General features: G+C 47.9%; 1 long non-coding RNA gene across 6 annotated transcripts in view; it reads right to left on the reverse strand.

Annotated features, from left to right (window-relative positions):
• Positions 1-9988: 9988 nt before the first annotated feature.
• The window catches only part of LOC134980662 (uncharacterized), an 88819-nt gene continuing 72395 nt past the window's right edge, over positions 9989-26412 (reverse strand). For 5 of the 6 annotated variants that reach the window (XR_010190449.1, XR_010190448.1, XR_010190450.1 and 2 more), the window contains 5 exons: positions 25040-25097; positions 24428-24486; positions 18213-18272; positions 11341-11714; positions 9989-10763 (listed from right to left, as the gene is read on the reverse strand). This is a non-coding gene — a long non-coding RNA (uncharacterized LOC134980662). The remainder of the gene's footprint in view (positions 10764-11340; positions 11715-18212; positions 18273-24427; positions 24487-25039; positions 25098-26412) is intronic. The other variant, XR_010190452.1, reaches the window with a different exon arrangement.

The raw sequence follows: 26412 nt of genomic DNA on the forward strand, positions 1-26412 counted from the left end.
GGGTGAAAGAGAAAAGGAGATTTATGGTAAGACTTACCATTGTTAAATCTTTCTGCGAGGTACACTGGTTTCCACAGGGAATAACATCGGGGTGTAGAGTTGGATCTTGATCCGAGGCACCAACAGGCTAAAGCTTTGACTGTTCCCAGGATGCACTGCACCGCCTCCTCTATAGCCCCGCCTCCAGGCACTGGAGCTCAGTTTTGTTAACCAGTCCAATGCAGTAGCAGGTAAGAGAGAGACGGTAGATGTTAGTCACATAGACCCACATTCTCATGACAGGAGAAGGGACTAGTGGCTAACGCCATACAAACCCATAGAAGCTAAGTGCGTCAGGGTGGGCGCCCTCTTGAAACCAGTGTACCTCGCAGAAAGAGATTTAACAATGGTCTTACCATAAATCTCCTTTTCTGCAGCGGGGTACACTGGTATTCCACAGGGAATAACATCGGGGATGTCCTAAAGCAGTTCCTCATGGGAGGGGACACACTGTAGCTGGCACAAGAACCCGGGGTCTAAAGGAAGCATACTGGGAGGCGAAAGTATCAAAGGCATAGAATCTGATGAACATGTTCACTGAGGACCATGTAGCCGCCTTGCACAATTGTTCAGCGGATGCGCCACGGCGGGCTGCCCAAGAAGGTCCAACAGACCGAGTAGAATGGGCCTTGATAGCAGCAGGAGCTGGGAGTCCAGCCTGCGCATAAGCTTGTGCAATCACCATTCTAATCCATCTGGCCAAGTTCTGCTTATTCGTAGGCCAGCCACGTTTGTGAAAACCAAAAAGTACAAAAAGAGAATCTGATCTCCTGATAGAGGCAGTTCTTTCTACATATATATGGAGAGCCCGTACTACATCCAAAGAACGCTTTTTGGAGGACAAACCAGGAGAGATAAAGGCCGGAACCACAATATCTTGGTTAAGGTGGAAAGAGGACACCACCTTAGGTAGATAACCAGGTCAAGTTCTAAGAACTGCCTGGTCATGGTGAAAAATCAGAAAGGGTGGACGACAGGACAAAGCGCCCAAGTCTGACACCCTCCTAGCAGATGTAATAGCCAACAGAAAATGACCTTAAGCATAAGGCATTTAAGGTCCACAGACTCAAGAGGTTCAAACTGAGACTCTTGCAGGGCATTAAGAACGACAGACAGATCCCATGGGGCCACAGGAGGGACATAGGGAGGCTGAATCCGTAGTACGCCCGGAATGAATGTATGAACGTCAGGAATAGATACAATTTTTCGCTGAAACCACACAGGCAAGGCAGAAATCTGAACCTTGAGGGAAGTCCTAAATCCAGACCTTGTTGCAAAAAAGCAAGAGATCTGGAAGTAATAAACTTGTATGCATCGTAATTCTTGGCAGCACACCAGGTGAAGTAAGAGTTCCAGACCCTATAATAAATCCGTGCAGAAGCCGGTTTGCGGGCCTTCAACATAGTTTGAATAACTGCCTCAGAAAATCCTTTGGCCCTCAGGAGTGAAGCTTCAAGAGCCCCGCTGTCAAAGCCAGTCTTGCCAGGTCCTGGTAAACACAAGGGCCCTGAACGAGGAGGTCTCGGCGTTGAGGAAGTAGAAGAGGACGCTCGATCGAGAGACCCTGCAGGTCTGAGAACCAATGCCGTCTGGGCCATGCTGGAGCGACTAGAAGCAGTATTCCTTCTTCTTGCTTGAACTTCCTTAGTACCCTGGGCAGGAGTGACACTGTAGGGAACACATATGGCAGCCGAAAGTTCCATGGAATTACCAGTGCGTCCACGAACGCTGCTTGAGGATTCCTTGTCCTTGCTCCGAAGACCGGAACCTTGTGATTGTGTCGAGACGCCATCAGGTCTACATCTGGTAGACCCCACTTGTCGACAAGGAGTTGGAAAACCTCTGGATGAAGACTCCACTCCCTGGCGTGTACATCCTGACGACTGAGGAAGTCCGCTTCCCAGTTGAGGAACCCCGGAATGAATGCTGCAGATAATGCTAGCAGATAGCGTTCCGCCCATCGAAGATTTTTTTACACTTCCATCATTGCCATACGGCTTCATGTCGCCCTGATGATTTATGTACGCCACTGTGGTGGCGCTGTCTGATTGTACTTGAACAAGCCTGTTCTGTACGAAAGGCAGGGCCAGTGCCAACGCATTGAACACTGTCCGCAATTCCAGAATGTTTATCGGGAGGAGAGATTCCTCCCTGGTTCACCGACCCTGGAGTGTGTTGCTCCAACACTGCGCGCCAACCCCGCAGACTGGCATCCATCGTTAGGAGGACCCAGTTAGAGATCCAGAAGGGACAACCCCTTCTCAATTGTTGGTCCTGTAGCCACCAACTCAATGACAAACGAACCTCCGGAGTCAAGGAGATCATTTGAGACCTGATCTGGTGAGGCAGGCTGTCCCACTTGGAAAGAATTAACCTCTGCAGAGGGCGGGAATGAAATTGAGCATACTCTACCATGTCAAAAGCCGACACCATGAGGCCTAGTACTTGCATCGCCGAGTGTATCGACACTCTCTGGCGAGAGAGAAAGCATCTGATTCTGTCCTGAAGTTTCAGGACCTTCTCTGGAGACCAGAACAAATGTTTGTTGTGCGTGTCCAGTAATGCCCCCAGGTGCACCGTGCTCTGAGCAGGGACTAATGAGGATTTCTTCCAGTTGATGAGCCACTCGTGGGCTTGTAGGAATTGTACCATCAGTTCCAGATGACAGAGGAGGACCTCTGGGGAGTTCGCCAGGATCAGCAAGTCGTCCAGATATGGCAGGATCCTGATACCCTGACGGCGGAGAAGGGCCGTCATGATCGCCATGACCCTGGTGAAGATCTGAGGAGCCGTGGTCAGTCCGAAAGGCAAGGCATGGAACTGATAATGAAGGTTGCCAATAGCAAACCGTAGATATTGCTGATGCGACATGGCAATAGGTATGTGTATATCCAGGGATACCATATAGTCCTTGGGTTCCAAAGCCAGTAAAACAGAGCGCAGAGTTTCCATACGGTATTTGGACACAATTACAAATTTGTTAAAAGATTTGAGGTTGAGTATAGTGCGGGAGGATCCATTCGGCTTCGGAACTAGAAACAGCGTCTAATAATATCCCCTGCCTCTCTGAGACAGAGGCACCGGCACTATCACTCCTGTATGCAGGAGGGATTGGACAACCAAATGTAGAGTTTGTGCTTTTAACGGATCCGAAGGGATAACCATTGAGCAAAACTGGCGAAAGGGGACGACTTTTGAAAGAGATTGCGTACCTGTGAGAGACCACTTCCTGCACCCAGGCGTCTGAAGTGGTCTTTAACCATACCTGGGCGAACTGCAGAAGTCGGCCTCCCACCCTGGGGTCCCCCAGGGGGAGGCCCGCCCCGTCATGCAGCAGGCTTATCTGGTTTGGAAGCAGGCTGATGGGCGGCCCAAGAACGTTTAGGTTTGGGCTTAGAAGACTTGGAAGTGCGAGCCTGTCTCGGGTGTGCCTGACTTTTTGCTTTACCTGGAGGTAGAAAGGAACAATAAGTATTACTCTTAGCCTTTGGAACCGAAGGATTAGTACTTGAAAGAAACGCAGTCTTGGCCGACGCCAAGTCGGTCACAGTCTTGTTCAGATCATCTCCAAATAGTATATCTCCCTTAAAAGGGAGTACCTCCAAGGTCTTCTTACAGTCCAGGTCCACCGACGAGGACCGTAACCACAGAATCCGGCGAGCCAGGATAGATGTAGTAGATGCCTTGACCGCCATAACGCCTGCATCAGAGGCCGCCTCTTAAATATAGTGTGAGGCTGTGGTAATATAGGACAGATATTGTCTGGCAGTGTCAGAAAACTTAGGTAGCTATTCCTCAATTGCTTGAACCCATGCTTCAATGCCTTTTGCAGCCCAAGAGTCTGCTATAGTGGGTCTATGTACAGCACCTGTAAGAGTGTAAATAGACTTCAAGCAACCCTCCACACGCTTATCCGTCGGTTCCTTCAAAGAGGTGATGGTGGTGACAGGCAGAGTAGATGACACCACAAGACGGTCTACATGTGAGTCCACTGGTGGTGGGGTTTCCCACTTGTTACTCAACTCCGCAGAGATAGGATAACGAGCTAGCATCTTTTTAGACAGGGAAAATGTCTTTCCTAGGGAAGACCAGGATTCCTGACGTATGTCAATTAAATGGTCAGAATGTGGCAAGACTAATTTAGTAACCTTCTGATGTTTGAACTTATCAGGTTTCTTAGACGTATCAGGAGGGTCAATCTCATCATCAATCTGAAGAATCAGCTTGATAGCCTCCACCAGGTCAGGAACATCAACCCGTGTTGTAGAATCTTCATCAGAAGCAGCAGTATCAGCATTTGATGGATCAGTATATTCCCCATCTGAATCGGAAGAATCATCCGAAATATTAGTGGATTGTGAGGAAGAAATGGCCCGCTTAGATGACACTTTGGTCCCAGTAGGGTGAGGGTTAGGTTTTTGTTTAATCAAGGACTGATTTAATTGCTGTAAGTGGGTTGACAGAGTATCCACCCATGGTGGATTAACTACAGGGACAATATGTGGCTGTAATGGCACAGGAGGTCCCATAGGGGGCGTAAGTCTTGTTACAAGCGTAGTCAGCATATTGGAAAATGCAGCCCAAGGTGGATCTGCCACAGGTGCTGCGGGCTGACTAGGGGGTGCAGAACACCCAGTACCTGAACCCTCGGCAGAAATCATTTCCTCAGGTAAATCCGTGGCGCCAACACTGCATGATGCAGGAGCGTCTGCGGATTTCCCGTCCTGTGTAGCAGACATTATTGGGAATGTAGCCTTAGGGCATATCAGTACAATATAGCCAGACAAACACAGTACCTAACAAAAAAAAAATCCTAAGATATGTGACCGCAATTGCAGAGCACAAACAGAGGATTTAAGTGGTACGAGGTGACTGAAACGCACAGTGAAAAATACAAAACAGTATATTCCTATGGAACACTATATGGTATACGAGAGAATGACGCAATTAGACCCCCAGGGCACAGAATATAGTGATAGTAATGTGTGTGATACACAGAATAGAATCCAGACAGCAGCTATAGGCACACACAGTCATAGGTACAATGCAGAAATTATCACATATAAAAAATAAAAATGCACTGGACTAGTAATACTACATATAGAAATGTATGTATACAGATATAACAATGCACAGTAACCACTGGATGTATATCACAGAATACTTGTACTAAATATTCATATAGCAGTACACTTGTTCTTAACTAACGCTGTCTAAACGACATGTAGAATACTTAAGTGTCCTGTAAATGCACAGCGCTGATGAGACAGGCGGCTTTACAGAGGAGACAGTGCCCAGCAGTCCCAGGATCAGTGCAGCTCTGTGTAATGGTGCCCAAAAGCTAACAGGGAGTGAGGGAGAGAGATGCAGCTCCAGGGCGGTAACACCTGCTGTAGATGGCGCCTGGAGCTGGGAAGGGGCTACAGGTCAGCGCCTTATCCCCTCTGCTGGACTTCACCACCGGGTACTATAGAGCCTATCATTAACGGATTTTAATAAATCCGACCTGTGCTTCCTGCCCTGGTGGATATAGTGGGGTCCCTGCACGGCCACAGTGTCCACCCAGCGGCCCGATCTCCTGGGACCGCAACCCTCTTACCTCCTCAATGAAGTGCAGCCACGCGATCCAGGAGAGCAGCAGCGGTGATGTGTGTCTGATGACCGGAGCGCCTCTGCTGCAAGTACCCGGCAACCAGGGCGCGGGAGTATGCAGCGCCGCTGGGAGAGGTGATGGAGCTGCTGCGGTCTTTGAAGTCTTCTTTCTTCTTAAAAAGCTCTTATTAGGGCTTCCTAGCGCAGCCCCTGTTAGTGACACTGCAGGCACCAACTTACATATTGAGCTCCAGTGTCTGGAGGCGGGGCTATAGAGGCGGCGGTGCAGTGCATCCTGGGAACAGTCAAAGCTTTAGCCTGTTGGTGCCTCGGATCAAGATCCAACTCTACACCCCGATGTTATTCCCTGTGGAATACCAGTGTACCCCACTGCAGAAAAGGATTTTGGTACTTACCAATAAATCAATTTCTCTGAATCCACTCGGAGACACTGGACGCCCGCCTCGGTGCTGTTAGCCTGTGTGTTCTTGTCAAAGTTAGTTCAAACAGTTTGGTTATTATGTTCATAGTTCTTGGTTGCTATTTGACGTGTTGTTACGGTTGATTCCTTCCCGTATGGCTTTTGTATTTCATGTTCCCTCTTCTCTCCGTCAATTTTTCTAACTGGAGGGATTAGGGGGCGTGCAGGGGGAGGAGCCAGCTGTTCATATTCTTTTTTATTAGATTGTGCTACCTCCGGTCTGCATTCCTTCACAGACCCAGCTGTCTAAGAAAATTCCAGTGTCCCCTAGTGGATTCAGAGAATTTGATTTATCGGGAAGTACCAAAATCCTCTTTCTGGGTTACAGTATCTTGTCCACTGAGCCATTTTCCAGTACTTAATTGGATACCTTAATAGTTCTTTCTACCTATTTGTGTAGATTACGTGACAGTAATCCATGTGGTACGGATACTTTCTCCATCTTATTAAAAATGGTGGTTTGAGGGCCCTGGAGCTTGCCTACCTGACCGATAATTTGTCTTCTTCCAAGGAGGCTTGTTTGAGAGCACAGAGGGAATGGACTGACTGCTTGACTGACAAAGCTAAGTACAGACTACTCTTTACTAAGCATTCACTTTAGGTGACAGATCCGGTGGTTTCTTGGCCAGACTGGCACGCGCTGAGCAACCATCTAATACTGTGGTTAGTCTTATAGACCATGACGGCATTGTGTACAACCATACCCCCGACATAGCCAATCAATTTCTTGATTCTTGATAATCATCTATATAGCACTAGGTTGTCCTGTACAGATGAGGATCTTATGTCGTACCTTGATGCTGTCCCTCTGCCGACACTGACCCCTGATGCACGAGATTTTATTGATTCTCCGATCTCTCTGGCTGAGGTGGAAAGGGCCATAATGTCCTTCCCTGGCGGCAAAGCGCCGGGGCTGGATGGCATTCCTGTAGAATTCTACAAGAAGCACGGGGAATTTTGCGCGCCTAGATTTCTGGCTCTCTATGAGGGAATGTTCAGGGAGGGGACGGTACCAGAATCTATGTCTGAGGCACTGATTATTGTTTTGCTGAAGCCTGATAAGGACCCCACTAGAGTGGAGTCATATCGGCCCATGGCCCTCATTCCGAGTTGTTAGCTCGCTAGCGGCTTTTAGCAGCATTGCACACGCTAGGCCGCCGCCCTCTGGGAGTGTATCTTAGCTTAGCAGAATTGCGAATGAAAGGTTAGCAGAACTGCTAATAAATAATTCTTTGCAGTTTCTGAGTAGCTCCAGACCTCACAGATTGCGATCAGCTCAGTCCGTTTAGTTCCTGGTTTGACGTCACAAACACGCCCTGCATTCGGCCAGCCACTCCCCCGTTTCTCCAGACATTCCCGCGTTTTTTAGCACACTCCCAGAAAACGCTCACCAGAAATGCCCCTTTCCTGTCAATCACTCACCGATCAGCAGTGCGACTGAAAAGCGCCGCAGAATCCACAGCAAATCTACTAAGTTTTCAGTTAAATAACTAAGCGCATGCGCCCTGCGTGCCTTGCGCATGCGCATTTTGCAACAAATCGCAGCATAGCGAAAATCGTCAATGAGCGAACTGGGAATGACCCCCCCCCCTATCTCTGCTATCTACTGATGTCAAAATCCTAGCTAAAATACTAGCAATTAGACTTAACTCAGTTATTGCCCAGCTGATTCATGACGATCATACCGGGTTCATGCCTGGGAAATCTACTCTGATTAATTTTAGGAGATTGTTTACTCATCTGCAGGTCATGGGGATGACCACTCCTCGATTATTGTTTCATTGGACGCTGCTAAAGCGTTTGACTCGGTGGAGTGGAAGTTCCTTTGGGGGACCATGGAGAAATTTGGGATAAGTCCTGGTTTTATTAAATGGGTTAAATTGATGTACTCGAACCCTAGGGCTAGGGTATCGGTTAACGGCTTTATCTTCTCCTCATTCCCGTTGCAGAGGGGGACTAGGCAGGGCTGCCCCCTATCCCCTACCCTGTTCGCACTAGTGGTGGAGCCGTTGGCGTGTCTCATTAGACATACTGCGACTGTACCCGGTTTTAAAATTGGTCCGAGAGAGGACAAGATAGCTTTGTATGCAGATGACATACTGCTTTTTGTCTCCAACTACCCCGTCACCATGCCTATAATCCTTACTATAATGAATGACTTTGGTGTGTATTCAGGCCTTCTGATAAACTGGGACAAATCCTGTATAATGCCGCTCAGTGGTCAGTGTCCGGAGACTCCTAGAATATCCCTCCCGCTTCAATGGGTGGAGGTCTTTAAGTATTTGGGAATATGGATATCTAACGACCCATCTCGGTATATAACCCTTAATGTACAGCCCCTATTGGACTATTTGAAATCCCGGATAGCGGTCTGGGGCAGGCTGTCACCGGGAGAATTAATCTCATTAAAATGAAAGCACAACCTAAGTTGTTATATATATATTGCAGCATTCCCCGATTTATATCACTCAAGCGGTATTTAAGCGCATGGACAGTTTCATCTCCTCCATAATATGGTCTAGCAAGAGAGTGCATATCAAACTGGACACCCTAACTCGGGATAGGGACTCTGGGGGTATGGCAGTGCCATGTTTTAGACTTTATTATTGGGCCACTCTACTGACACATATTTATGCTTGGCTTAGAGACGAGTCTGGGTTGGATCTTCCTTCTCTGGTGGTATCTGCATTGGCTCCTGGACTCACTCCATTGCACTGCTTGCTGTCTGGCAATAACAACTTAATTGGCTTACCGACATTCAAGCAGGCTGAGATGATTTGGAAGCAAGCTGGGATTCTGCTTTTGAGTGAGGGCTGGGTCCCGGATGCCCCATTAGATGGTACCATTGGGTTTAAGGAACTGAGGGGTCTTAGGCTCCGTGATGTATGGGGTAGATGGGGTATATATGCTATTGGGCAGTTATACTCTGGGAATGTGTTTAAATCCTTCTCACAACTACAGTCGGATTATCCGATTCCCCATACTTATTTTTATCGCTACTTACAATTGCGACATGCCTGCTCTGCTCAATTCCCTGACAACTCAATCCAGCTGCAACAGTCCCGTTAGGCTAATGCTGCTGTCCCTGGATGGTTCCCACCTCACGTCCCAGATATACTCTTACCTGCTCGCTTCACACCATGCGACTGATATGCCACGCCTTCATTTACAATGGGAGGCGGACTTGGGGCCCTTGTCTCAAGATGCCTGGGACGCTGCTCTGAATGGCCCTCGTACCTCGTCCACTTCAGCGAGATTTCAGCAGATTCAATTATTCATACTGCACAGAGTATACATTACCCCTATGCGCTTGCTTCAGATGGGGGGTAGGGGGGATTCTAAGTGTCCTAAATGTGGCTCGATGGAGGGCACGTTTTGGCACCTTTTATGGTTCTGCCCTGTGGTTAATTTATTTTGGGCCGAGATTATCAGTGTTCTAGTTTCCACCGGGATACCCTCGGATGCTTGCACACCTGCTATATGTTTGCTAGCAGCTTTTGATGATGATGCTCTTGACAAAAATATGCAACGATACCTCTGTATGCTGGCCAAGGTCTGTGTAGCCAGACCGTGGATGTCCGCTAGCGGTCCTTGTACCGTGGCCTGGATATCTCTCACTAACGAGGTTATCAAACACGAAAAATATGTGTATACGAGTAGACATGCTGAAACAAAATACTATTGCATCTGGGAGAGGTGGCTGAACTCACCGTATATACACCGATAGCTGTGTCCATGTCTGGATGTTGTTGGTTGCATGGTGTTGCTTAACTAAAATGTCAGCTGATATGATTAGGATTCATTGACTCTACTGTAACAATGCATTTTAATATGTACCTGAACACAAGAACCACACGTGTTACCAGAATATTCCGCATATAGTTATTTATTTGCCTTACTTATCTGTACAATTTCCTTGAGATTACCAAATGCAATATTATTGTTATACTGTATGGCAGTTGCTGGGGAGGGTTTGTAGTTTGTCTTCTTTTTCTGTACTATACATGGAAAATTTTCAATAAAAACTTTTGGATTTAAAAAAAAATTGTGGTTTGCATTTTAAATATTGCATCTTGAATTTTTGTGTGTTTTAGTTTGTTTGGGATATACAGTGGAAGCATATGGTTTATCTGTTAAAAATGGCAAGAGGAGCCAAAGATTGTCTTATGTGCCTATCCACAGTATATTTATGTAAGCATCCATACACAGTGTAACCCTTTCATCGCATCTGAGGTAGAAAATAACGGATGGTGGCAGTTGATACGTGCAGGGGACTTACCGGGTGTCTGGAAACAGTGTAAAACATCTCATCAGTATGACACAAATAAAAAAACAAAACAATAATTTGAATACAATACTGGACAACCTCATGGGAAGTATATAAGAAGTCAAAATATACCATCTACGTAAGGATACTGTATGCTGGGACCATAGCCCGTGTGTTCCATTTTTTTTACGGACAACTAAGTGGAGTTCTGAGTGTCTACAGGCAAGAGTCTCTGAGCTATTCTCCTCAGAGTCTGACGCACAAATCCCATTACGACTGTTTACAATTTGCTTTATGAAGTTTAATTTTTTTTCTTCCAGGTAATTTTTTACACCAACACATTATCATCCATGGAGTTTTACTCATCTGCTGTCAGGGATCAACCTGAAAAATAAAATACAGATCATTAGTTTCTGGATAGAGACAGGGGAGCGAAGAATAGTACTGAACATAAAGAATGGATACAGAGCATTGCACTGAAAGCCCAGTGCAATATATGTAACAACGGCTATGTGAAATATTACATTTGGTATAATCTACTTTAATCCCATCATTGAAGCAATGGACACTATAAAATATGTACCAAGCAGGTTTATATAAATAGATTTTTTTTATCCATCTAGGGGTGTTATTTAAAAAAAAAAACATCCTGCACCAAAATGGCCACCCGGATCCCAGCAGTGTATGTCACCAGGCTTTAGCAGGTCTACTAGTATTCCCATCATTGGATTTGCTATTTGATTTAAATCCTCTATATGACATTAGCTCCCATAAAGATTCCCATATCCCTTTTACATACATCAATTATGTACTAAAACATTCGTTATGGAGGTTTCTATTTTTACACAAACATTTTTGATTAGATTGTTTAAAATACTACTCCATATATCACACCATAATTGGTCACACAGGCAAATACTGGAAACCTGAAATAGACTCATCGGGAGATGGCGCGCTTTACCTTCAATCTTGCTGAAACGCCGTTACATAATTCTCTGGGACTATTCTTATAGGAATCCTGGAACATAAAGCACTCCCAAACTAGGACAGGAAGCCCACTCAGCGCTCTCCATCTCTGGAAGGTCCAGCGCTATCTGTATACAGTGACTAGTGAGGCCATACGTGGTGTCGGCCTGGTCCCACTGATCACAAAGCCAATCTTCCATCTGTCCTGCACCGTTCCCATTAATATCTTGTAATTGTGGTTTTATGTTGGATTTTTCATCAGCTGTCCTGCTGAGTGCCTGGATATGCCATGTATGGACTCCAAATGGTAACCACGACTCTTCTTGACAGCTTCTTGTGTGGTCCATGGCGCCATGATCGGACACCATGCTTCATAAAATAGAAAAGAAAAAAAATGATCAGTGGTTATCCAAACGTCCTCATGGACAACTCCTGCCAGAGACTTAATAACCTGGGGTCCAGCATGGCCCCCTCACCTAATGACTACAGCACTATCTGAACAGATGCAACAGAATGGGTCGGAAAATGTTTCTACTGCAGCAGAGAATTGGTTCTCCGCACCATTGCATCATGTAGTCTAAAGCAGGGCATACACTATACAATTATCTGGTACATCATCTGCCAGATCTGGCTGGTTGGAATGAAAATCTGGTAATACATGAGGTGTTGGGTGCAGGATACCGGCGGTCAGCATACAAACACCGGGATGCTGGCCACCAGAATGCGGCAAGCTTAACGAAGCCCCTTGCGGGCTCGGTGGCTCGCCACAGGTTCTATTGCAACTCTGGGTGTCGTGGACACCCACGTGTGGGAATAGCCCTCGGCCCCCTGCTGGCCGGGATCCCGGCGTTGGTATGCTCACTTCCGGGATCCCGACCACTGGTATCTGACTACATCCCTACATGAGAGCGAATGACCATTGACCATTTGCTCCCAAACCCTGGAAAATTGACAAAACCTGTTACGGATTTAACCAAGTTGTATGAAAGTCAGTTTTTGTCTGTTTTTTAGTGTTTAGAACCAAATAGTCTATTGTCATTTGCTCTCATCCATTCCCAGATTTTCATTCCAACCAGCCATATCTGGCAGATAATTGTACAGTGTATGCCCAGCTTAAGCATCTAAGAGGGGAGTCCCAGGGCGTGACACTTACGTTATGGGCAATAGCAGAATTAGCCTGTAAATAAGTATTTCTCTGACGTCCTAAGTGGATGCTGGGGACTCCGTCAGGACCATGGGGAATAGCGGCTCCGCAGGAGACAGGGCACAAAAGTAAAAGCTTTAGGATCAGGTGGTGTGCACTGGCTCCTCCCCCTATGACCCTCCTCCAAGCCTCAGTTAGGTTTTTGTGCCCGGCCGAGAAGGGTGCAATCTAGGTGGCTCTCCTAAAGAGCTGCTTAGAGTAAAAGTTTTGTTAGGTTTTTTATTTTCAGTGAGTCCTGCTGGCAACAGGCTCACTGCAACGAGGGACTTAGGGGAGAAGAAGTGAACTCACCTGCGTGCAGGATGGATGGGCTTCTTAGGCTACTGGACACTAGCTCCAGAGGGACGATCACAGGTACAGCCTGGATGGGTCACCGGAGCCGCGCCGCCGACCCCCTTGCAGATGCTGAAGAGAGAAGAGGTCCAGAAATCGGCGGCTGAAGACTTCCCAGTCTTCTTAAGGTAGCGCACAGCACGGCAGCTGTGCGCCATTGCTCTAAGCACACTTCACACCAACGGTCACTGAGGGTGCAGGGCGCTGGGGGGGGCGCCCTGGGCAGCAATGAAAGTACCTATGCTGGCTAAAAATACATCACATATAGCCTCTGGGGCTATATGGATGTATTTAACCCCTGCCAGGTTGTCAGAAAAACGGGAGAAGAAGCCCGCCGGAATAGGGGGCGGGGCCTATCTCCTCAGCACACAGCGCCATTTTCCTACACAGCTCCGCTGCTAGGAAGGCTCCCAGGCTCTCCCCTGCACTGCACTACAGAAACAGGGTTAAAACAGAGAGGGGGGGCACTTATTTGGCGATATTAATATATATTAAGATGCTATAAGGGAAAACACTTATATAAGGTTGTCCCTGTATAATTATAGCGTTTTGGTGTGTGCTGGCAAACTCTCCCTCTGTCTCCCCAAAGGGCTAGTGGGGTCCTGTCCTCTATCAGAGCATTCCCTGTGTGTGTGCTGTGTGTCGGTACGTGTGTGTCGACATGTATGAGGACGATGTTGGTGAGGAGGCGGAGCAATTGCCTGTAATGGTGATGTCACTCTCTAGGGAGTCGACACCGGAATGGATGGCTTATTTAGGGAATTACGTGATAATGTCAACACGCTGCAAGGTCGGTTGACGACATGAGACGGCCGGCAAACCAATTAGTACCTGTCCAGGCGTCTAAAACACCGTCAGGGGCTTTAAAACGCCCATTTACCTCAGTCGGTCGACACAGACACAGACACGGACACTGACTCCAGTGTCGACGGTGAAGAAACAAACGTATTTTACATTAGGGCCACACGTTACATGTTAAGGGCAATGAAGGAGGTGTTACATATTTCTGATACTACAAGTACCACAAAAAAGGGTATTATGTGGGGTGTGAAAAAACTACCTGTAGTTTTTCCTGAATCAGATAAATTAAATGAAGTGTGTGATGATGCGTGGGTTTCCCCCGATAGAAAATTATTGGCGTTATACCCTTTCCCGCCAGAAGTTAGGGCGCGTTGGGAAACACCCCTTAGGGTGGATAAGGCGCTCACATGCTTATCAAAACAAGTGGCGTTACCGTCTCCAGATACGGCCGCCCTCAAGGAGCCAGCTGATAGGAGGCTGGAAAATATCCTAAAAAGTATATACACACATACTGGTGTTATACTGCGACCAGCGATCGCCTCAGCCTGGATGTGCAGCGCTGGGGTGGCTTGGTCGGATTCCCTGACTGAAAATATTGATACCCTTGACAGGGACAGTATTTTATTGACTATAGAGCATTTAAAGGATGCATTTCTATATATGCGAGATGCACAGAGGGATATTTGCACTCTGGCATCAAGAGTAAGTGCGATGTCCATATCTGCCAGAAGATGTTTATGGACACGACAGTGGTCAGGTGATGCAGATTCCAAACGGCACATGGAAGTATTGCCGTATAAAGGGGAGGAGTTATTTGGGGTCGGTCCATCGGACCTGGTGGCCACGGCAACAGCTGGAAAATCCACCTTTTTTACCCCAAGTCACATCTCAGCAGAAAAAGACACCGTCTTTTCAGCCTCAGTCCTTTCGTCCCCATAAGGGCAAGCGGGCAAAAGGCCAGTCATATCTGCCCAGGGGTAGAGGAAAGGGAAGAAGACTGCAGCAGGCAGCCCCTTCCCAGGAACAGAAGCCCTCCACCGCTTCTGCCAAGTCCTCAGCATGACGCTGGGGCCGTACAAGCGGACTCAGGTGCGGTGGGGGGTCGTCTCAAGAGTTTCAGCGCGCAGTGGGCTCACTCGCAAGTGGACCCCTGGATCCTACAAGTAGTATCCCAGGGGTACAGATTGGAAATTCGAGACGTCTCCCCCTCGCAGGTTCCTGAAGTCTGCTTTACCAACGTCTCCCTCCGACAGGGAGGCAGTATTGGAAACAATTCACAAGCTGTATTCCCAGCAGGTGATAATCAAAGTACCCCTCCTACAACAAGGAAAGGGGTATTATTCCACACTATATTGTGGTACTGAAGCCAGACGGCTCGGTGAGACCTATTCTAAATCTGAAATCTTTGAACACTTACATACAAAGGTTCAAATCAAGATGGAGTCACTCAGAGCAGTGATAGCGAACCAGGAAGAAGGGGACTATATGGTGTCCCTGGACATCAAGGATGCTTACCTCCATGTCCCAATTTGCCCTTCTCACCAAGGGTACCTCAGGTTCGTGGTACAGAACTGTCACTATCAGTTTCAGACGCTGCCGTTTGGATTGTCCACGGCACCCCGGGTCTTTACCAAGGTAATGGCCGAAATGATGATTCTTCTTCAAAGAAAAGGCGTCTTAATTATCCCTTACTTGGACGATCTCCTGATAAGGGCAAGGTCCAGAGAACAGTTGGAGGTCGGAGTAGCACTATCTCAAGTAGTTCTACAACAGCATGGGTGGATTCTAAATATTCCAAAATCGCAGCTGTTTCCGACGACACGTCTGCTGTTCCTAGGGATGATTCTGGACACAGTCCAGAAAAAGGTGTTTCTCCCGGAGGAGAAAGCCAGGGAGTTATCCGAGCTAGTCAGAAACCTCCTAAAACCAGGCCAAGTGTCAGTGCATCAATGCACAAGAGTCCTGGGAAAAATGGTGGCTTCTTACGAAGCGATTCCATTCGGCAGATTTCACGCAAGAATTTTTCAGTGGGATCTGCTGGACGAATGGTCCGTATCGCATCTTCAGATGCATCAGCGGATAATCCTGTCTCCAAGGACAAGGGTGTCTCTTCTGTGGTGGCTGCAGAGTGCTCATCTACTAGAGGGCAGCACATTCGGCATTCAGGACTGGGTTCTGGTGACCACGGGTGCCAGCCTGAGAGGCTGGGGAGCAGTCACACAGGGAAGAAATTTCCAAGGAGTGTGGTCAAGTCTGGAGACTTCTCTCCACATAAATATACTGGAGCTAAGGGCAATTTACAATGCTCTGAGCCTAGGAAGACCTCTGCTTCAAAGTCAACCGGTGCTGATCCAGTCGGACAACATCACGGCAGTCGCCCACGTAAACAGACAGGGCGGCACAAGAAGCAGGAGGGCAATGGCAGCAAGGATTCTTCGCTGGGCGAAAAATCATGTGATAACACTGTCAGCGGTGTTCATTCCGGGAGTGGACAACTGGGAAGCAGACTTCCTCAGCACGACCTCCACCCGGGAGAGTGGGGACTTCACCCAGAAGTCGTCCACATGATTAAAAAACTCGACAGGTATTGCGCCAGGTCAAGAGACCCTCAGGCAATAGTTGTAGACGCTCTGGTAACACCGTGGGCGTACCAGTCGGTGTATGTGTTCCCTCCTCTGCCTCTCATACCCAAGGTACTGAGAATTATAAGACGGAGAGGAGTAAGAACTATACTCGTGGCTCCGGATTGGCCAAGAAGGACTTGGTACCCGGAACTTCAAGAGATACTAAGAAGGGACTTGCTTCAGCAAGGATCATGTCTGTTCCAAGACTTACCGCGGCTGCGTTTGACGGCATGGCGGTTGAACGCCGGATCCTAAGGGAAAAAGGCATTCCGGAAGAGGTCATCCCTACCCTGGTCAGAGCCAGGAAGGAGGTGACCGCACAACATTATCACCGCATTTGGCGAAAATATGTTGCATGGTGTGAGGCCAGGAAGGCCCCCACGGAGGAATTTCAACTCGGTCGATTCCTGCATTTCCTACAAACAGGAGTGTCTATGGGCCTCAAATTGGGGTCCATTAAGGTTCAAATTTCGGCCCTGTCGATTTTCTTCCAGAAAGAATTGGCTTCAGTTCCTGAAGTCCAGAAGTTTGTCAAGGGAGTACTGCATATACAACCCCCTTTTGTGCCTCCAGTGGCACTGTGGGATCTCAGCGTAGTTCTGGGATTCCTCAAATCACATTGGTTTGAACCGCTCAAATCTGTGGATCTGAAATATCTCACATGGAAAGTGACCATGCTGTTGGCCCTGGACTCGGCCAGGCGAGTGTCAGAATTGGCGGCTTTGTCTCACAAAAGCCCATATCTGATTGTCCATTCGGACAGGGCAGAGCTGCGGACTCGTCCCCAGTTTCTCCCTAAGGTGGTGTCAGCGTTTCACCTGAACCAGCTTATTGTGGTACCTGCGGCTACTATGGACTTGGAGGACTCCAAGTTGCTAGATGTTGTCAGGGCCCTGAAAATATAGGTTTCCAGGACGGCTGGAGTCAGGAAAACTGACTTGCTGTTATCCTGTATGCACCCAACAAACTGGGTGCTCTTGCTTCTAAGCAGACGATTGCTAGTTGGATGTGTAGTACAATTCAGCTTGCACATTCTGTGGCAGGCCTGCCACAGCCAAAATATGTAAATGCACATTCCACAAGGAAGGTGGGCTCATCTTGGGCGGCTGCCCGAGGGGTCTCGGCTTTACAACTTTGCCGAGCTGCTACTTGGTCAGGGGCAAACACGTTTGAAAAATTCTACAAATTTGATACCCTGGCTGAGGAGGACCTGGAGTTCTCTCATTCGGTGCTGCAGAGTCATCCGCACTCTCCCGCCCGTTTGGGAGCTTTGGTATAATCCCCATGGTCCTGACGGAGTCCCCAGCATCCACTTAGGACGTCAGAGAAAATAAGAATTTACTTACCGATAATTCTATTTCTCGTAGTCCGTAGTGGATGCTGGGCGCCCATCCCAAGTGCGGATTGTCTGCAATACTTGTACATAGTTATTGTTACAAAAATCGGGTTATTATTGTTGTGAGCCATCTTTTCAGAGGCTCCGCTGTTATCATGCTGTTAACTGGGTTCAGATCACAGGTTGTACAGTGTGATTGGTGTGGCTGGTATGAGTCTTACCCGGGATTCAAAATCCTTCCTTATTGTGTACGCTCGTCCGGGCACAGTTTTCTAACTGAGGCTTGGAGGAGGGTCATAGGGGGAGGAGCCAGTGCACACCACCTGATCCTAAAGCTTTTACTTTTGTGCCCTGTCTCCTGCGGAGCCGCTATTCCCCATGGTCCTGACGGAGTCCCCAGCATCCACTACGGACTACGAGAAATAGAATTATCGGTAAGTAAATTCTTATTTTTAGTAGAGCACTGTGCTGAATATATGACACATACTGACATGGTAGAAGACACCTTTCCTCAGAATCGCCTTAAACAATAAAACGAAGGAAAAATGGACAATGTGCAAAATAATCACCTGTTATGTAGCTCCCACACTCTCCTATCATCAGATTCATCCTATTTTCACCAGTAAGACCTGAATTTAATGCCATAAAAATAAAACAAAGATTAATTCCACGAGTGGAAACAAAAATTGAAAAGAGAACGGTCCTGGCAAGTATGGTCCTCTGACATGTGTTACAGTATATAGTCTCTGTTGCTCTGAGATCTGATTGGATGATCTGTCCTACCAATTAGATTATAGGAAGACGCTATACTCTAGGGAGATCTACTCGGTCTTGGTAAAGCTGTGTAAGAGCAAAGCCACAGCACACATCCCAGCTATGAGACACACACATGAGGACTCTGTTCTGGCTTATTCTTCCTCCGGTTCTTACGTGCCAGCCCACAGTAACGGCCAGCACGCCTTTGTGGGAGGATTTCCATTACACATGTAAATATAGTGAAATAATAAGATTTTACTTACCGATAAATCTATTTCTCGGAGTCCGTAGTGGATGCTGGGGTTCCTGAAAGGACCATGGGGAATAGCGGCTCCGCAGGAGACAGGGCACAAAAAGTAAAGCTTTTCCAGATCAGGTGGTGTGCACTGGCTCCTCCCCCTATGACCCTCCTCCAGACTCCAGTTAGGTACTGTGCCCGGACGAGCGTACACAATAAGGGAGGATTTTGAATCCCGGGTAAGACTCATACCAGCCACACCAATCACACCATACAACTTGTGATCTAAACCCAGTTAACAGTATGATAACAGCGGAGCCTCTGAAAGATGGCTTCCTTCAACAATAACCCGAATTAGTTAACAATAACTATGTACAATTATTGCAGATAATCCGCACTTGGGATGGGCGCCCAGCATCCACTACGGACTCCGAGAAATAGATTTATCGGTAAGTAAAATCTTATTTTCTCTATCGTCCTAGTGGATGCTGGGGTTCCTGAAAGGACCATGGGGATTATACCAAAGCTCCCAAACGGGCGGGAGAGTGCGGATGACTCTGTAGCACCGAATGAGAGAACTCCAGGTCCTCCTTAGCCAGAGTATCAAATTTGTAAAATTTTACAAACGTGTTCTCCCCTGACCACGTAGCTGCTCGGCAAAGTTGTAATGCCGAGACCCCTCGGGCAGCCGCCCAAGATGAGCCCACCTTCCTTGTGGAGTGGGCCTTTACAGATTTAGGCTGTGGCAGGCCTGCCACAGAATGTGCAAGTTGGATTGTGCTACAGATCCAACGAGCAATCGTCTGCTTAGACGCAGGAGCACCCATCTTGTTGGGTGCATACAATATAAACAACGAGTCAGATTTTCTGACTCCAGCTGTCCTTGCAATATATATTTTTAATGCTCTGACAACGTCCAGTAACTTGGAGTCCTCCAAGTCACTTGTAGCCGCAGGCACTACAATAGGCTGGTTCAGATGAAATGCTGACACCACCTTAGGGAGAAAATGCGGACGAGTCCGCAGTTCTGCCCTGTCCGAATGGAAAATCAGATATGGGCTTTTGTAAGATAAAGCTGCCAGTTCTGACACTCTCCTGGCCGAAGCCAGGGCTAGAAGCATGGTCACTTTCCATGTGAGATATTTCAAATCCACCTTCTTTAGTGGTTCAAACCAATGAGATTTTAGAAAGTCCCAAACCACATTGAGATCCCACGGTGCCACTGGAGGCACCACAGGAGGCTGTATATGTAGCACTCCCTTAACAAAGGTCTGGACTTCAGGGACTGAAGCCAATTCTTTTTGAAAGAAAATCGACAGGGCCGAAATTTGAACCTTAATAGATCCCAATTTGAGACCCATAGACAATCCTGATTGCAGGAAATGTAGGAATCGACCCAGTTGAAATTCCTCCGTCGGAGCACTCCGATCTTCGCACCACGCAACATATTTTCGCCAAATTCGGTGATAATGTTGCACGGTTACTTCCTTCCTTGCTTTAATCAAAGTAGGAATGACTTCTTCCGGCATGCCTTTTTCCTTTAGGATCCGGCGTTCAACCGCCATGCCGTCAAACGCAGCCGCGGTAAGTCTTGAAACAGACAGGGACCCTGCTGAAGCAAGTCCCTCCTTAGAGGTAGAGGCCACGGATCTTCCGTGATCATCTCTTGAAGTTCCGGGTACCAAGTCCTTCTTGGCCAATCCGGAACCACTAGTATCGTCCTTACGCCTCTTTGCCGTATAATTCTCAATACTTTTGGTATGAGAGGCAGAGGAGGAAACACATACACCGACTGGTACACCCAAGGCGTTACCAGCGCGTCCACAGCTATTGCCTGCGGATCTCTTGACCTGGCGCAATACCTGTCAAGTTTTTTGTTGAGGCGAGACGCCATCATGTCCACCATTGGTCTTTCCCAACGGGTTACCAGCAAGTGGAAGACTTCTGGATGAAGTCCCCACTCTCCCGGGTGAAGATCGTGTCTGCTGAGGAAGTCTGCTTCCCAGTTGTCCACTCCCGGGATGAACACTGCTGACAGTGCTATCACATGATTCTCTGCCCAGCGAAGAATCCTTGCAGCTTCTGCCATTGCACTCCTGCTTCTTGTGCCGCCCTGTCTGTTCACATGGGCGACTGCCGTGATGTTGTCCGACTGGATCAACACCGGTTTTCCCTGAAGCAGAGGTTCTGCCTGGCTTAGAGCATTGTATATTGCTCTTAGTTCCAGAATGTTTATGTGAAGAGACGTTTCCAGGCTCGTCCATACTCCCTGGAAGTTTCTTCCTTGTGTGACTGCTCCCCAGCCTCTCAGGCTGGCGTCCGTGGTCACCAGGATCCAATCCTGTATGCCGAATCTGCGGCCCTCCAATAGATGAGCACTCTGCAACCACCACAGAAGAGACACCCTTGTCCTTGGAGACAGGGTTATCCGCAGGTGCATCTGCAGATGCGACCCTGACCATTTGTCCAACAGATCCCTTTGGAAAATTCTTGCATGGAATCTGCCGAATGGAATTGCTTCGTAAGAAGCCACCATTTTTCCCAGGACTCTTGTGCATTGATGTACAGACACCTTTCCTGGTTTTAGGAGGTTCCTGACAAGCTCGGATAACTCCTTGGCTTTTTCCTCCGGGAGAAAAACCTTTTTCTGAACCGTGTCCAGAATCATCCCTAGGAACAGCAGACGAGTTGTCGGCATTAACTGGGATTTTGGAATATTCAGAATCCACCCGTGCTGTTTTAGCACTTCTTGCGACAGTGCTAATCCCATCTCTAGCTGTTCTCTGGACCTTGCCCTTATTAGGAGATCGTCCAAGTATGGGATAATTAATATGCCTTTTCTTCGAAGAAGAATCATCATCTCGGCCATTACCTTTGTAAAGACCCGAGGTGCCGTGGACAATCCGAACGGCAGCGTCCGAAACTGATAGTGACAGTTTTGTACAACGAACCTGAGGTACCCCTGGTGTGAGGGGTAAATTGGAACGTGGAGATACGCATCCTTGATGTCCAAGGATACCATAAAGTCCCCCTCTTCCAGGTTCGCTATCACTGCTCTGAGTGACTCCATCTTGAACTTGAACTTCTTTATGTACAGGTTCAAGGACTTCAGATTTAGAATAGGCCTTACCGAGCCATCCGGCTTCGGTACCACAAAAAGAGTGGAATAATACCCCTTCCCTTGTTGTAGAAGAGGTACCTTGACTATCACCTGCTGAGAGTACAGCTTGTGAATGGCTTCCAAAACCGTCTCCCTTTCGGAGGGGGACGTTGGTAAAGCAGACTTCAGGAAACGGCGAGGTGGATCTGTCTCTAATTCCAACCTGTACCCCTGAGATATTATCTGCAGGATCCAGGGATCTACCTGCGAGTGAGCCCACTGCGCGCTGTAATTTTTGAGACGACCACCCACCGTCCCCGAGTCCGCTTGAGAAGCCCCAGCGTCATGCTGAGGCTTTTGTAGAAGCCGGGGAAGGCTTCTGTTCCTGGGAAGGAGCTGCCTGTTGCTGTCTCTTCCCTCGACCTCTGCCTCGTGGCAGATATGAATAGCCCTTTGCTCTCTTATTTTTAAAGGAACGAAAGGGCTGCGGTTGAAAAGTCGGTGCCTTTTTCTGTTGGGGAGTGACTTGAGGTAGAAAGGTGGATTTCCCGGCTGTAGCCGTGGCCACCAAATCTGATAGACCGACTCCAAATAACTCCTCCCCTTTATACGGCAAAACTTCCATATGTCGTTTTGAATCCGCATCGCCTGTCCACTGTCGCGTCCATAAAGCTCTTCTGGCCGAAATGGACATAGCACTTACCCGTGATGCCAGTGTGCAGATATCCCTCTGTGCATCACGCATATAAAGAAATGCATCCTTTATTTGTTCTAACGACAGTAAAATATTGTCCCTGTCCAGGGTATCAATATTTTCAATCAGGGACTCTGACCAAACTACCCCAGCACTGCACATCCAGGCAGTCGCTATAGCTGGTCGTAGTATAACACCTGCATGTGTGTATATACTTTTTTGGATATTTTCCATCCTCCTATCTGATGGATCTTTAAGTGCGGCCGTCTCAGGAGAGGGTAACGCCACTTGTTTAGATAAGCGTGTTAGCGCCTTGTCCACCCTAGGAGGTGTTTCCCAGCGCTCCCTAACCTCTGGCGGGAAAGGGTATAATGCCAATAATTTCTTTGAAATTATCAGCTTTTTATCAGGGGCAACCCACGCTTCATTACACACGTCATTTAATTCTTCTGATTCAGGAAAAACTATAGGTAGTTTTTTCACACCCCACATAATACCCTGTTTAGTGGTACCTGTAGTATCAGCTAAATGTAACGCCTCCTTCATTGCCAAAATCATATAACGTGTGGCCCTACTGGAAAATACGGTTGATTCGTCACCGTCACCACTGGAGTCAGTGCCTGTGTCTGGGTCTGTGTCGACCGACTGAGGCAAAGGGCGTTTCACAGCCCCTGACGGTGTTTGAGTCGCCTGGACAGGCACTAATTGATTGTCCGGCCGTCTCATGTCGTCAAACGACTGCTTTAGCGTGTTGACACTATCCCGTAGTTCCATAAATAAAGGCATCCATTCTGGTGTCGACTCCCTAGGGGGTGACATCCTCATATTTGGCAATTGCTCCGCCTCCACACCAATATCGTCCTCATACATGTCGACACACACGTACCGACACACAGCAGACACACAGGGAATGCTCCTAACGAAGACAGGACCCACTAGCCCTTTGGGGAGACAGAGGGAGAGTTTGCCAGCACACACCAAAAGCGCTATATATAACAGGGATAGCCTTATAATAAGTGCTCCCTTATAGCTGCTTTATATATATCAAAATATCGCCATAAATTTGCCCCCCCTCTCTGTTTTACCCTGTTTCTGTAGTGCAGTGCAGGGGAGAGACCTGGGAGCCGTCCTGACCAGCGGAGCTGTGAGAGGAAATGGCGCCGTGTGCTGAGGAGATAGGCCCCGCCCCTTTTCCGGCGGGCTCGTCTCCCGCTATTTAGTGAATCCAGGCAGGGGTTAAATATCTCCATATAGCCTCTGGGGGCTATATGTGAGGTATTTTTAGCCTTTATATAGGTTACATTTGCCTCCCAGGGCGCCCCCCCCCAGCGCCCTGCACCCTCAGTGACTGCGTGTGAAGTGTGCTGAGAGGAAAATGGCGCACAGCTGCAGTGCTGTGCGCTACCTTTAGAAGACTGCAGGAGTCTTCAGCCGCCGATTCTGGACCTCTTCTGACTTCAGCATCTGCAAGGGGGCCGGCGGCGCGGCTCCGGTGACCATCCAGGCTGTACCTGTGATCGTCCCTCTGGAGCTGATGTCCAGTAGCCAAGAAGCCAATCCATCCTGCACGCAGGTGAGTTCACTTCTTCTCCCCTCAGTCCCTCGTTGCAGTGATCCTGTTGCCAGCAGGACTCACTGTAAAATAAAAAACCTAAGCTAAACTTTTTCTAAGCAGCTCTTTAGGAGAGCCACCTAGATTGCACCCTTCTCGGCCGGGCACAAAAATCTAACTGGAGTCTGGAGGAGGGTCATAGGGGGAGGAGCCAGTGCACACCACCTGATCTGGAAAAGCTTTACTTTTTGTGCCCTGTCTCCTGCGGAGCCGCTATTCCCCATGGTCCTTTCAGGAACCCCAGCATCCACTAGGACGATAGAGAAAAGGCAATTCACATTATACACTGAGCAGTAAATGGTAAGTTACACATACCTTTGTATCATCTGCTAATTGCCTTAACAATAAAACAAAGAGAAAAAGGATAATGTACAAAATAATTACCCGTTATGTAGCTCTCACCCTCTTCTATCATCAGACAGATTCATTTTCACCAGTGAGACCTGAATGTAACAGACCATAAAAATAAATCATATCATGTAGAGGTGAATTCCAGGAGTGGAAACAAAAAGGATACTGAAGAAAGCAGAGTCCTGAGAGGCCATGGGACCCCTGACTCCTGCCCATTACACAGTGGGGCAAAATAATAATTCAGATAAAAAGCAATTCAGTCCAACATCCGCCAACAGCAAATCTGTAACTAGTTTAACTTTATCTGGGCTCTGAAATGTATTACTGTGTATGGTCTCCTATCCTGCTCTGAGAGCTGATTGGATGATCTTTCCTACCAATCAGATTATAGGGAGATCCTATACACTAGGGAGATCTACTTGGACTTGGTAAAGCTGTGTAAGAGCAAAGCCACAGCACACATCCCAGCTATGAGACACACACATGAGGACTCTGTTCTGGCTTATTCTTCCTCCGGTACTTACGTGCCAGCCCACAGTAACGGCCAGCACGCCTTTGCGGGAGGATTTCCATTACACATGTAAATATAGTGAAATAAGGCAAGTCACATTATACACTGAGCAGTAAATGGTAAGTTACACATACCTTTGTATCAGCCACCTTGGTCATCACCAACTTCTCACTGCATGACAGACGCTTCCCACTGCCATGAAAACAAACACGAGTTTAGAGATGACATCGGAAGGGCACCACTGAATTGTTGGAGCGCTGACCCCATTACAACATGCCCGCACCCATCATTTGTAGGCAACTGGATGGTACAATTGTGCGCACACACAAAAGGCAGTGCCGGTCTGTGCATGCATAAAGGAGCACTGCTGTATACTGTATATCCCCACCCTGGCAGCACCTCTGGGTCTCCTGTCTGCATATCCCCACCCTGGCAGCACCTCTGGGTCTCCTGTCTGTATATATCCCCACCCTGGCGGCATCACTGGGGTCTCCAGTCTGTATATATATCCCCAACCTGGGAGCATCACTGGGGTCTCCAGTCTGTATATATCACCACCCTGGCAGCACCTCTAGGGTCTCCTGTCTGTATATATACCCACTCTGGCAGCACCTCTGGGGTCTCCTGTCTGTATATCCCCACCCTGGCAGCACCTCTGGGGTCACCTGTCTGTATATCCCCACCCTGGCAGCACCTCTGGGGTCTCCTGTCTGTATATCCCCACCCTGGCAGCACCTCTGGGGTCTCCTGTCTGTATATATACCCACTCTGGCAGCACCTCTGGGGTCTCCTGTCAGTATATCCTCACCCTGGCAGCATCACTGGGGTCTCCTGTTTGGATATCTCCCCTCCCTGGCAGTATCTCTGGGGTCTCCTGTCCGTATACCCCTCCCTGGGGGAGAGCGATACATCTGAATGGATGATTGGGACAGAATAGGAAAAACTACATACTCACTCTACTCATCTCCTTTAATTTCACTCAAGGATGAGTTTTCTCTGGTACCCATCAGCAAGGTATAGGACATAACAGGTTTTGCATAGGACAAACACAAGCTACTCCACATTTATTGCAAGTATCAACCACAGGCTTTGCTTACCCTCTAAGAACAGAGGAATATCAACCATTTTTTTCCCCTATACACAAGTTGTAAGATGGGAGAAATCAGCGTACTGTCCATGGGACAATGGCAAACAAGATTAGCGCCCATCTCTTGTTAATCTTCCTCCAGTTCTTACGCACCGGCAAACATAGTACAACAGGCACGCCTTTGTGGGAGGGGATATGAAATAATAGTTATGATAGACTTACTGTTGATAACTCTATTTCTCCTAAGTCCACAGGATCCAAAGGATAACATTGGAATATGAGGCATCAACAGTGGATTGGCACCAAACGATCAAAGCTTTCGGCCTCCCACAATGAAACAGGCCCGTCCCTATATCCCTGCCTCCTGACTCAGGCAAATCAGTTGTTTTCCAAAGCTGAAGGCAGGAGTATCAGAGAGAG

This window comes from Pseudophryne corroboree, chromosome 12 (genome assembly GCF_028390025.1).
Source record: "Pseudophryne corroboree isolate aPseCor3 chromosome 12, aPseCor3.hap2, whole genome shotgun sequence".
Classification (NCBI taxonomy): Eukaryota; Metazoa; Chordata; class Amphibia; order Anura; family Myobatrachidae; genus Pseudophryne; species Pseudophryne corroboree.